The following is a 12,017-nucleotide window of genomic DNA, read 5'->3' on the forward strand; positions in this document are numbered from 1 at the left end:
TAGTTAACTGGATATACACAGCGGTAGTCAAGCCAATCCTACTGTACGGAGTGGCTCTGTGGTGGACCGCCTTACACAAACAAATACTGACTCCTCTAAACAAAGTACAGCGAATGGCGGCTTTGTGTATTAGTGGAGCCCTTCGAACCACCCCGAATGAAGCGCTGAATGCGATCTTGAACCTCCCTAGCCTGGACTTAGCAGGCATGGAAAGGGCCAAATCGGCAGCTATTCGACTGAGGGACACAGGGCAATGGAAAGCCCAATTATATGGCCATGCTAAAATTCTCCAGCATGATAAATCGATTCCGAAAATCACGGATCTATGCAAATCTATTGAATATAGTCACACACCCTTTGAGGCCCTGATTCCTGATAGAGAGGAATGGGAACAGAGCCGACCGGGCACGACGGACGCGGCTATAAAGTCGATCTACTCGACAAACATCAACTCTCGTACAATAGCAGAATGTCGCAGATCTCTCCACGAGATGGCAAATCAGTTTACTATCAGCCTAATATGGGTTCCGGGTCACCGGGACATCGTAGGCAACTGCATAGCGGACGAATTAGCCAGGCAGGGCACCACCAAGCCTCTCCTACCAGGAGAGGAAAATGTCGGTATGCCCATGGCTACTTGCAAGCTAAACATAAAAAACCACTTCAACACACTAGCCAACACCCATTGGCAAAACGCACCACAGTGTCGCATCTCTCACCAGACATGGCCTGTGATAAACAATAAAAAAACCTCGGAGTTACTCAAGCTCAGCCGCACAGAGTGTGGCATGCTGATCCGAGCTCTTACAGGCCACTGGCTTGTTGGCGCGCATACCGGCAGGTAAAAAGCCCCGCAAAATGATTTCTGCAGAAGCTGTAGAGATGAGGAAGAAGTGGAAACGGTAGAACACCTTCTCTGCTTCTGCCCAGCCCTATGCAGACTCAGACTGAAACACTTAGGAAGCCCCTTCATCGACGATCTTACCGAAATATCGGAGATTAATCTCAAAAGCATAAGTGCCTTTATTAAATCTTCCGGATGGAAGACATGCTGATCAGCTTAACACAAGCTGAAACTACTAGAAACGGGACCCTAGAGAAGGAAGAAACGAGATCATGCGGTATCACAACGGACCCATTGAGGTCTAAGTGTGTCGGACTATAGTCCGACAGCCGCCCTAACCTAACCTAACCTAAGGGATTGAACTTATGTATTCCATAGGGAATATGTCCATTTTTATACCCGTTACTCGTAGAGTAAAAGGGTATACTAGATTCGTCGGAAATTATGTAACAGGCAGAAGGAAGCGATCCCGACCCCATAAAGTATATATGTTCTTGATCAGGATCACTAGCCGAGTCGATCTAGCCATGTCCGTCTGTCCGTCTGTCTGTCTGTCCGGATGAACGCTGACATCTCGGAAACTATAAGAGCTATGCTATTGAGATTTGGCGTGCAGATTTCTGAGCTTCTTACGCAGCGCAAGTTTGTTTCAGAAAAGTGCCACGACCACTCTAACGCCCACAAACCGCCCAAAACTGTGGTTCCTAGAATACAAATTTTAACTGAATTTTACTATCGATTGACCCAAAAAAAGTTTGCCACGCCCACTTTAACGCCCACAAACCGCCCACAAACTTCCATAAATCGTAAATATGAACGCGGATATCTCGGAAAATATAAAAGATAGAGAAATGGGATTTCAGATTTAGATTCCGTAGGCTTGAGCGCAGCGCAAGTTTGTTACGCGAATATGCCACGCCCACTCTAACGCCCACAACGCTTAAATCTGTCTACCGCCGGTAGGTGGCGCATTTAAATCTCGCTTTGCTGCTTGCATATCTCCATTTTCCTTTGGTCCCTTTAGCTGAGTAACGGGTATCTGATAGTCGAGGTACTCGACTATAGCGTTCTTCCTTGTTTCTTATTAAATTAGCCATCGTTATGACACAGGTGTGTGTAATCGTCTACTAAAAACGTAAAAACACTGCTCTTTGGGTTAAACGATATTTTAGCCCAAGCTTTAAAGATTACTTTCTCTTTATACGATGTCATGTGGGCTGGGAATAAAAATCATGTTTGGTATTTCTACTTACAGGAGATATCTCCTATTTCAATCCAGATTTTAAACATTTTTATGTACACACTGAAAAGCGATGGAAACATCAAGGAAAATATCTGTATGTTGAATTTTAGATTTCGTATTACATATTGGAATAAAATACAAAAACGTTTTTTTTTAATAGAAATCATATTAAAATGCTTGACTAAATTTGAAAATATTCAAGTTAAGTCAGGAAGTATTTGATATGATGTTATTCATATCTACTTTCTATATTTTCTGTCATTAAATCAAATAAGCGGTTTTTTCTAATACGCCACCAAGCCGCTAGTGGCGCTATAGGCTAGTTGGCGCTGTAGGCCCAGTGGCGCTATAGAAGAAGAAAGGTTAGTGAAAAAAGCAGAGTTGCTTTCAGCATATCTCCATCCCTCTCGCACTCCCTTAAGCTGAGTAACGGGTATCTAATTGTCAAGGCTATCGACTGTAGCGTTTTCTCTTGTTTCAACCATGACTGTTAAATTTAATATTTCCATATTTCATGTTGACAAAAACCTCAATGGATGAAAAACAAAGCGAAGGTTCTTTAGACTTTTTTTCGCTTTGTTTTTCATCCATTTTAATATTTCCATATTTAAAGTTAAAATAAAAACCACAATGGATGAAAAACAAAGCGATAACCTTCGCTAAACTATTTTTCGCTTTGTTTTTCAGCCATTGTGGTTTTTATTCATTTTAAATGTGGAAATATTAAATTTAATAATCATAGTTAATTTAAACATTTAAAACATTGATTAGTATCAATATCAAATATTTTTTTCAGTTGATTTAAATATTTTCAAATTAAATTAAGCAGCTTGATATGATTTGTATTAAAAGTTACGTTTTCGTAGTTAATTTTAATATGTAATTTGAGTATTTGAATTCAATATGCAGATATTTATATTCATTTTTGCATCGTTTTTTCAGTGTACTAATTTGTAAGAACTGCAAAGACTTTTCACCTTTGGCGTCCTGAAGTTAACTTCCGTTCTCGATTGTATTCAAACGAATAAGTCAAAATATAGCTTATAAAAATAGGGTGTTAGAATTTATTATTTTAAAATGCTAACAATGTTCAGAAATATTTTATATTTACATGTGTATCATACATATTCCACTTGTTGTACATACATTTTAAAGATTTACCCATAATGGAGTTTAATGCTACAAAAAGTTTTAAGAAGAGATTCCTGTATTCTTTATTAACCGGTTGCACGGCTTCGAATCGACACATTTCCTCGATATGATTCAAAATTTTGGGAAAGAGCGCACTAGATGATTTTAAGAGAGACTTCACACCGCCTTTTTTACGTTTTTCCAGTTCATCATGTGCTTTTAGGTCGTCTGTGATAATTTTCCATATTTGGCGTAGGCGGTCTAATGCATTCCTGACTTCTGCTACTAGATTTTTGGGCCTATCAATAATTTCACAATACCCAGCCATGAACTTCTTTCTTATTATCTGTACTTGTTCCAAGTTCTTTCTCAAGCAACATATTTTGTCTGATCGCGTAACTTCATTATATTCTATAAACTTTTCCATCCAAGGGATATGTTTCATGTCGTCAGTAATTAAATTTGGGTGAATCAACAAGTTATTAGCTAATAGAAACAAAAATTAAAATCGTATTAACACAGATGTTGTATATTTTACATTAAAATTAAGTATTAACAATTAATATTATATGGTATGTAGTATGTGTGGAAGTAAAAAAAACAAAATGTGGCTTTCATACACTTAACAGTTTTTACTTACTAGAAGTACATTCGAATTCTTTAACGACTAAAACTATGAAAACCAAAACTATCTTCATTGCTGCTGGAAATTCAAAACGTAACTGGTTCTGTTTAACATTGAGAAACATTTTGTTGTGGCATGGTAAATTTTACGCATGATTCGTACAATAAAGGAGGCATTTTGCAACGGGTATTGATTCTATAAGCTAGTTACATAAGGTAAGTTATAAGTTATAACTTATTATACCCGTTACTCGTAGAGTAAAAGGGTATACTAGATTCGTCGGAAAGTATGTAACAGGCAGAAGGAAGCGTTTCCGACCCCATAAAGTATATATATTCTTGATCAGGATCACTAGCCGAGTCGATCTAGCCATGTCCGTCTGTCCGTCTGTCCGTCTGTCCGTCTGTCCGTCTGTCCGTCTGTCCGTCTGTCCGTCTGTCTGTCCGGATGAACGCTGAGATCTTGGAAACTATGAGAGCTAGGCTATTGAGATTTGGCGTGCAGATTCCTGAGCTTCTTACGCAGCGCAAGTTTGTTTCAGTAGAGTGCCACGCCCACTTTTACGCCCACAAACCGCCCAAAACTGTGGCTCCTACAGTTTTGATGCTAGAATAAAAATTTTAACTGAAATGTATTGTTCTCATCAATACCTATCGATTGATTCAAAAAAAATTTTGCCACGCCCACTTTATCGCCCACAAACCGCCCCCAAACTTCAAAAAATCGTAAGTATGAACGTGGATATCTCGGAAACTATCAAAGATATAGAATCAGGATTTCAGATTTAGATTCCGTAGCTTTGTACGCAGCGCAATTTTGATACGCGAATATGCCACGCCCACTCTAACGCCCACAAACCGCCCAAGCCTGTGGCGCCCACAATTTTCATGCTAGAAACAAAATTTAAACTGAACTGTATCGATCTCGTCAATACCTATCGATTGACCACAAAAAAAAATTTGCCACGCCCACCCTAACGCCCATAACGCTTAAATCTGTCTACCGCCGGTAGGTGGCGCATTTCAGTCTTGCTTTGCTGCTTGCTTATTTCCATTTCCCTTTGGTCCCTTTAGCTGAGTAACGGGTATCTGATAGTCGAGGCACTCGACTATAGCGTTCTTTCTTGTTTTTTAATTCATTTAATCCTTTTAATATCCTACCTATCGTTCTATAAATCGCTTAATTTCATTAATGCCACATTTTTAGTGGTCACAAAATATTTGGGAATCAGTGAAATGAGAAATGGGTATCTCATAGTCGGATCGATCTATAGTTAGGCGCTTGTTATTCTGTAACGATATCACTTAAAATAAAGCGTTACTTAAATTTACATGCCAATAAATGTTAGGGGTCGCATTTAAATCCACTATGAAAATAGAAGGAAGAACGCTATAGTCGAATGATGGTCAAGTCAAATGCCCGTTACTCAGCTAACCATCTTCAAAATATATATAATTTTAATATTTTATCTACTCGACATTTTAACACTTTTCACTTTTATCGACTGGCTGTGACGTAACTGATGAGTTATTGCTAGATACGGACGTAACATCATTACTTATTAACCGATTTGAACAATTTTTGGCGAGCCAATAAATCTTGACAAGGGGACTAAAATAAAATGTATTTTAAATTTTAATTTTTGAAAATTTCTTGTCGTGGCACCCTTCATAAATATTGAGATGCGCAAAAATTTGTGGAATCTATATGTCTGGTTCTAACTTTCTAGCTTTTATAGTTTCCGAGATCACAGCGTTCATACGGGGAAACGGACGGCCAGGCAGACAGACGGACATGGCTAGATCGACTCGGTTAGTCATCCTGATCAAAAATATGTATACTACGCATTCTTTTACCTGTTACTTACTCTCCGAAGAATCTAGTATACCCTTTATTCTACCAGTAACAGGTTTAACAAGGAAGAACGCTATAGTCGAGTACCTCGACTATCAGATACCCGTTACTCAGCTAAAGGGAACAAAGGGAAATGGAGATATGCTAGCAGCAAAGCGAGATTAAAATGCGCCACCTACCGGCGGTAGACAGATTTAAGCGTTATGGGCGTAAACGCTTCCTTCTGCCTGTTACATACTTTCCGACGAATCTAGTATACCCTTTTACTCTACGAGTAACGGGTATAAAAAGAACGCTCCAGTCGAAGGCCTCGACTGTTGGATACATGTTACTCAGCTGCAGAGAGTGCGAGGGAGATGGACATATGCATGGAGCAAATCGACTGTTTCCGAGGTGGCACATTTATTTGTTTATTGTACGTTGATGCACAAAGAGCTTATGGGTATTTATATATTATATTAAATTTTATCGATATACCTGTTTTCCTGTTACATAACCCTTTTCCGGCGAATCGTATATACCCTTTTACTCTACGAGTAACGGGTACAACATAAAATACAATACATACAACATGAAATATATACCGATTTGTATTTTTCTACAATTTTAAAGCTTGTTTAAAGATTTATTTTAAAAAGATTGATTCGTATTTCAGATCTATACCAACAGTATCGTCAAAATGAATTTGTATAATTTATAAGTATTTCATAACACAATGTTTTGTATAGGATTTCAGACCACCACTCACTTCAGGTGAGAACCAAACCGAAGAAAATTGTCTACCTAAGGTATATGTAATCACAATTGTCCGGTTTAATTGACGACGACAAACTATTTGTAATATGGGAGACTTAACCGTTTCACCACTTGGAGTTCCATTCATCATTCGTTATTACTAGCGTAAAAATGGGTTTGCTATTAAAAAAAATCGGCGTAGTTTACTTAACTGTCTTCCTCTCTGTTAGGATCTGGTCAGAAGCCGCTTGCTGCCTCAAAGGAGAAGTGCATTTTTATACACAATTTCGGTGTGAGCACTTTTTTGCGGGTGTATATGAATTTCTTGATGATACGTCCGTCCCGCATTGTTATATGAAAAAAGCGTGTCATAACGGGAAGCAACAGTTAAAAGGTACTTATTGTGGAAAAGGATCTTGCAACATTTTTGGATGCAACTGTGATAATGGTTGCTTTGGGGGAAATACTTCTCAAGAAGGGCTTGCTAGTTTCGAAAGCGATCATTGCAGGGGACTTTGCGTATCCTTGATGTTTTTTTAAGATAGGGTGATATTCCAACGTCATAAAATGTTGTACTTAATAAAAAACTTAAGCCTGAGGTGCAGTAATAACATTTTTAATTGCTTTTTTTAGAAACTTTAATTTTGGTTTTTTATAATTGAGCAAGAGCCAACTTCTTTTAATTCCTTTTTGGGGGTTTCGCATTTAACTTGTCAAAACCCACCCAAGCGGTGAATATAAATATTTTACACTTGATAGTGAAACCTATCCTATTATGTTTATTGTATTTAAATCAAGGAAGGAGTGCCTCGACTATCAGATACCCCTTACTCAACTAAAGGGAACGCAAGGGAGCCAAGTGACTTTTTCCCAGATTGCAGGGCGTCACCTAGAGGCGACTACAATATTTGGTGTTCTAGAGTGGGCGTGGCACTTGCACTGCGCAAAATTCACTGTGCTTAATTCCAACTCTCCAGCTTATATAGTTTTTGAGATCTCCGCATTCATACGATCATTGGCGGTTTGTGGGCGACAGGGTGGGGCGTCAATATAGGGGCGTATATAGGTCAATAGATAGGTATTGAAAAGTTTAGTTGCCACTCGTATCAAATTAAATATTTTGAATTTAAAATAAACAAGGAACGAATACGATACGCATTCCACCACCTTAATATATTTACCTATAAGCTTTTATGGTCAATATCATTAAATGAGGCGTGAAAAAATTTAAGAACTGTGAAGTTTGCATGGAACTCGATTTTCCTCTCGTATGAAATTAAATATTTTGAATTTAAAATAAACAAGGAACGAATACGATACGCATTCCACCACCTTAATATATTTACCTATAAGCTTTTATGGTCAATATCATTAAATGAGGCGTGAAAAAATTTAAGAACTGTGAAGTTTGCATGGAACTCGATTTTCCACTTTTAGTACAGAATGAATTTTAGTTCCCCTTGCTTTCAATAGACATAGAAGCTTTAAACGACAATGTCGCCACTAACAATTAACGTAATAATATTTTATATACAATTTTCCAATATCTTTGCATATTTTGGAGATGATTTTGGTTAGTATGTGTTGTATGAAAAAGTCATTCGATATTTATTTAGGCTTTTTGTATTTTCCACTGTCTTTGCAGATACTTATTTCTATGGAGGTGCGTATTGAATGGAAACATCAGAGAGAAGGTATGATAAAAACTACTCTTCGTTGTATTTCCCATTGCCTTTGCAGATATTCCTGAATATGATGACGGGACCGCAAATGAAACTGAAACTGGAACTGGAACTGGAACTGCGATTGAGACTGAGCCTGAGGTTAAGGAGAGACCTACAAACTTACAAGGTGAAGTAGACATCAACACATGAATCGACAACAGCTCCGCTAATACTTTGTGATATGTTTTTTGCAGAGAATGAGGAAGATATTGCGAATGATCCAGCAAAAATGGATTGTTATTGCCAGGGAGCGTTAGGTATGATCGAAAAAGTAGACTTATTTAAACCAAGATTTTGGGGTAAAAACATAGTTTACGAAACTCAAGAAAATTTTGATCGATTTGCGGAAGCAATGCAAAATAAATTAAAAGAAATTTCTGATGAGCTCTGTACGGAAAAATCAAAGTCTGCTCTTGAAGAATTTATTAAATTTTTTTTGGATATGGCTACCGTGTTTCAATATACAATGATTGAAAAGTATTTGAGATTTGAGAAAGTTCGAAGAGATATGTATAAGTTTTATAATGAAATATTTACTTCTAAAGCGCTTATACTGAAGTGCACATATGATGTTGAGTGGTAATAAAACAGAGACAATTCTGAAGATCTACAATTGAGTACTTGTATTTATACCCGTTACTCGTAGAGTAAAAGGGTATACTAGATTCGTCGGAAAGTATGTAACAGGCAGAAGGAAGCGTTTCCGACCCCATAAAGTATATATATTCTTGATCAGGATCACTAGCCGAGTCGATCTAGCCATGTCCGTCTGTCCGTCTGTCCGTCTGTCCGTCTGTCCGTCTGTCTGTCCGTCCGGATGAACGCTGAGATCTCGGAAACTATAAGAGCTAGGCTATTGAGATTAGGCGTGCAGATTCCTGAGCTTCTTACGCAGCGCAAGTTTGTTTCAGCAGAGTGCCACGCCCACCCTAACGCCCACAAACCGCCCAAAACTGTGGCTCCTACAGTTTTCATGCTAGAATAAAAATTTTAACTGAAATGTCTTGTTCTCATCAATACCTATCGATTGACCCAAAAAAAAGTTTGCCACGCCCACTTGAACGCCCACAAACCGCCCACAAACTTCAAAAAATCGTAAATATGAACGCCGATATCTTCGAAAATATCAAAGATAGAGAAATGGGATTTCAGATTTAGATTCCTTAGGCTTAAGCGCAGCGCAATTTTGTCACGCGAATATGCCACGCCCACTAGAACGCCTACAAACCGCCCAAACCTGTGGCGCCCACAATTTTCACGCTAGATAAAAAATTTTAACTGAAATGTATTGGTATTGTCAATACCTATCGATTGATCCAAAAAAACTTTGCCACGCCCACTCTAACGCCCACAATGCTTAAATCTGTCTACCGCCGGTAGGTGGCGCATTTCAATCTCGCTTTGCTGCTTGCATATCTCCATTTTCCTTTGGTCCCTTTAGCTGAGTAACGGGTATCTGATAGTCGAGGTACTCGACTATAGCGTTCTTCCTTGTTTTAATTTGAGGATGTACTGCTTTTGAGTACACTTTTTTAAAGAAACATAACTGTAAGTATACATTTAACTAAATTTAGGATAAACTTAAATTGATCACAAAATTCACAAATTCAATTTTAGGTATAGTTATTCTTATAGTGAAACAAACAAACATTTTCTTTTTAAGCTTTTATACGCGATTTGGGCAAGAGTCCGAGGTTCGAGTCACAGGGAGGGCGACTTGGATCGAATAAAAAGTAAATTGGTTTTATTTTCATTTCCAGTTCTATATTATTCAGTTCTTTAATACCTTTAGGGGCAAGTGTCCAGCTAGCTCTCTGGATTCATAACTTTGAACAGTTATCCGAACTGAAAGATTTTTCTCTACATAAGTTATAGGTAAAAATGTTTGGTTTAAAAAAAAAATTGCTACACAGAGAGAAATATTCAAATAATTGTACTTAAAGTGCGAATTTATGTACATGCATAATTTTACCCGTTACTCGTAGCGTAAAAGGGTATACTAGATTCGTCGGAAAGTATGTAACAGGCAGAATGAAGCGTTTCCGACCCCATAAGTATATATATTCTTGATCAGGATCACTAGCCGATTCGATCTAGCCATGTCCGTCTGTCCGTCTGTCTGTCTGTCCGGATGAACGCTGAGATCTCGGAAACTATAAGAGCTAGGCTATATTTGGCGTGCAGATTCCTGAGCAGAGTGCCACTCGAACGTCCACAAACCGCCCAAATCTGTGGCTCCTTCAGTTTTGATGCTAGAATACAAATTTTAACTGAAATGTAAATTATATCTTTGGTGTTTTTTAGCCTATAACCTCCTAAGCTTGGAAATAACATTTTTTAACTAGTTTTGAATTTTGAATAAAATTTTATCGAAATCGGACGACTATATCATATAGCTGCCATAGGAACGATCGGAAAATTGGTGGAAAAATAATAAGAAACAAATTATAGCTTCGGTGTTTTTTAACATATAACCTCCTACGCTTGGAAATAACATTTTTTATTTAGTTCTGAATTTCGAATTACATTTTATCAAAATCGGACGACTATATCATATAGCTGTCATAGGAACGATCGGAAAATTGGTAGGAAAATAATATGAAACAAATTATAGCTTCGGTGTTTTTTGACATATTATCTTATACTATTGGGAATATCATTTTTGTGTTTTTAAATTTAATAATTGTAGCTGCAAGGGTATATAAGCTTCGGCTTGCCGAAGCTAACTTCCTTTCTTGTTTTCAAGTACAGTTCTGTGGCAGCTCTGAAGAATGAATTTCACTCCGAAACCAAATTAGATTTTGATTAGCCCCTTTTCCAAAGGGAAAATTTATAACAAATATTATACTAAGAATGTACGCAAAAACAAGGGCATGGAAAAGGTTTTGAGAAATCCGCCGCCCAGACAGCCTCTTACCGAAAATCAAAATCAAATTGGTCACATTCTCGAGTAAAATGCCATTTCTTCGAATAAATAAAGTGAGTCGAAACAGGAATGCACGAAAAAGTCAGCAAGATCGGAACAGTTGAGTGCATCCTTAATAGGCATATCAAAATAAATTGTATTCACTTAATCGGCATTGTATAAAAGGAAAGTACAATTTACATTGCATTACAAAGTACATTAAAGCCACATAAGCAAAGTTATCAAAATGAGAGCGATTCTTATTCTATCATTTTTGTTGCTTACTGCTGTCCTAAAAGGACAAAAGGGCCAAAAAGGAAATCTTACTGCTGTCCTAAAAGGACAAAAGGGCCAAAAAGGAAATCTTACTGCTGTCCTAAAAGGACAAAAGGGCCTAAAAGGACAAAAGGGCCTAAAAGGACAAAAGGGCCTAAAAGGACAAATGCGCCAACTAGGAAAATGTAAGCCACACCACATAACGATAAAGAACAATTCCCCGGCCGATGAAAGTGACTTAGACTATCAACATTCTGATTCAAGAATTCGCGGCGAAATTCTCTGGAATATTCTTGATAGATTTATAGCCAAATATAAAATGCGTGCTGTTCAAGAATGTTTGGACAAGACTAGAGAAAGGGTTGATAGAGTGGAAGAAATAAGAGACTCCCATAATTGCCCTGGAACTGAATACAGGTCAAAAGCAGTTCACAAGTCCAAAATGTTTAAGACGGAAGAAGAACCCTCAAAACGTGGTGCTGGAACGGATATACTAGTTGGTGTAGCAATTAATGTAGCAACAGAAGCTTTGACGAGATGGGTCATCCCAGCTGTGGAAAGGACCGTTGATGAGCTAATTGAATACTTTAAAGAAAAGTTAAATTCGGATTGTGCCAAGGATGCGGTTAACAAACTTTTTTTTAAAAACCAAGGCAAAGGCTCTAAGAGTGATAATGAGA

At 37.8% G+C, this 12,017-nt stretch overlaps 1 long non-coding RNA gene across 1 annotated transcript; it reads right to left on the minus strand.

Moving 5' to 3' along the window:
• Window positions 1-3,124: 3,124 nt before the first annotated feature.
• On the minus strand, window positions 3,125-3,956 carry LOC119554519. The gene is made up of 2 exons (XR_005219825.1): window positions 3,859-3,956; window positions 3,125-3,704 (listed from the first exon to the last, which is right to left on the minus strand). It is a non-coding gene; the product is annotated as an uncharacterized LOC119554519 (long non-coding RNA).
• Between the last annotated feature and the right edge of the window lie 8,061 nt (window positions 3,957-12,017).

Source organism: Drosophila subpulchrella, chromosome 3L, assembly GCF_014743375.2.
Source record: "Drosophila subpulchrella strain 33 F10 #4 breed RU33 chromosome 3L, RU_Dsub_v1.1 Primary Assembly, whole genome shotgun sequence".
In the NCBI taxonomy this organism is placed as follows: domain Eukaryota; kingdom Metazoa; phylum Arthropoda; class Insecta; order Diptera; family Drosophilidae; genus Drosophila; species Drosophila subpulchrella.